The following is a 1525-nucleotide window of genomic DNA, read 5'->3' as shown; positions in this document are numbered from 1 at the left end:
TTTATTGTTCTTCTTTATTTCTCTTCCTTTAAAGCCTTTTAATTTAGAAAATAAATTATAAACCCCCCATTTTGTGACCAAATAGACGGACCCTTTACAGATATCTTGCCTCCCTGAAGAGATCGACCTGACTTCCCTAGCTATATAGTTAGTTTAGTTAGTTATTTTTGATATATATACGACTGCCCTGTCAAACTTTGGCGTCGTTGTCGGGGAGGCAATTGCCCTATCTGTTTTTGTTTCGTTTATTTTATCCGTCTCAGGGAATTCTTATTCCTTGAGACAATTCTTATTTATTTTCTTTCAAGTGTTGTGTATGCCCAGGTCAAACAGGTTGGAGTTAGTGTCAGCTGATTCTGAGCCAGAGAGACTGTTCAGGCATAGACTCCGTCTGCAAAGAGAATCACGAAAGGAAGCCTTGAGTACTTTCGAACCCGTACTTCAGCATTTCCTATTTACAGAAGATCAATCTTTAGGAGAAGATAATCTCAGTTCTGTAAACCAACCAGTAAAGATGCCGAATATTGCAAGTCATTCGGAGCCTAAAGCATCATCTATTCCTAAAGGTTTCAATCTCCAGACTGAGGATGGGAATACTTTTGACATCCGTCCATCCTATATCAATCTGGTGGAGAGAAATCACTTTAGAGGTGTGGCAGGTGAAGACCCGAGGAAGCATATGGAGGTCTTTACGGACCACTGCTCTTTCCTTGTTTCTCTTCCTTTTACACCCTTTAGTTCAGAAAATCAATTATAAACCCCCCATTTTGTGACCAAATAAACGGACTCTTTACATATATCTTGCCTCCCTGAGGAGATCGACCTGACTTCCCTAGCTATATACTTAGTTTAGTTAGATATCTTGCTCTTGCTTTTTATAAGAGATATTTCCCTCCGCAACGCACCAATCAGCTGAGGGCAAAGATCACTAGTTTCAAGCAGGCACCGGATGAAACTTTCTATGAAGCTTGGTGTCGGTTCAAGAGGTTGTTGAGGTCTCTTCCTCACCATGGTTTTGATCCATGGTTTCTGTCCAATCAGTTCTACAATGAGTTGTACGATGAACACAGAGCCATACTTGATGCCTCATCCAACGGAAGATTTCAAAAGAATACCAATGATGATAAGGGATGGGCGATTATTGAGGAGATGGCGACCCATTGTGCCAAGTATGGGAACCCGAGGGTTGGTATTCGAACAGTTCATGCGGTTGATAAGGCAATTGTGGCTCAGTTGAAAGCCATGAATGCTCATTTCGATAAATTAGAGCTGCATTCTGCTGGGGAGCCTCAGACGGTCCATATGCTTACTAGAGGGGAGACCGTCACATGTGAGAGGTGTGGGAGCAACGACGGTCACACTGATGTTCGCTGTCTTACAGAGAAGGAACAGGTCCTTGTTTTTCAACAATACAGGTAAGGAGGGGGTTCCTATTATAATAACCAAGGCGCGGTCCATCCCAATTTGAGGTGGACAAGTTAAAATGTACTCAATCCTACCCCTCCTCCACAGCAGCAGCAGCCAT

At 42.7% G+C, this 1525-nt stretch overlaps 1 non-coding gene across 1 annotated transcript; it reads right to left on the bottom strand.

Moving 5' to 3' along the window:
- Window positions 1–910: 910 nt before the first annotated feature.
- LOC141645032 (small nucleolar RNA R71) lies at window positions 911–1016 on the bottom strand. The gene has a single exon (XR_012544627.1). It is a non-coding gene; the product is annotated as a small nucleolar RNA R71 (small nucleolar RNA).
- Between the last annotated feature and the right edge of the window lie 509 nt (window positions 1017–1525).

The sequence above is a fragment of the Silene latifolia genome, chromosome 2 (genome assembly GCF_048544455.1).
Source record: "Silene latifolia isolate original U9 population chromosome 2, ASM4854445v1, whole genome shotgun sequence".
Lineage (NCBI taxonomy): Eukaryota > Viridiplantae > Streptophyta > Magnoliopsida > Caryophyllales > Caryophyllaceae > Silene > Silene latifolia.
This window is presented reverse-complemented; position numbering and strand designations above follow the sequence as displayed.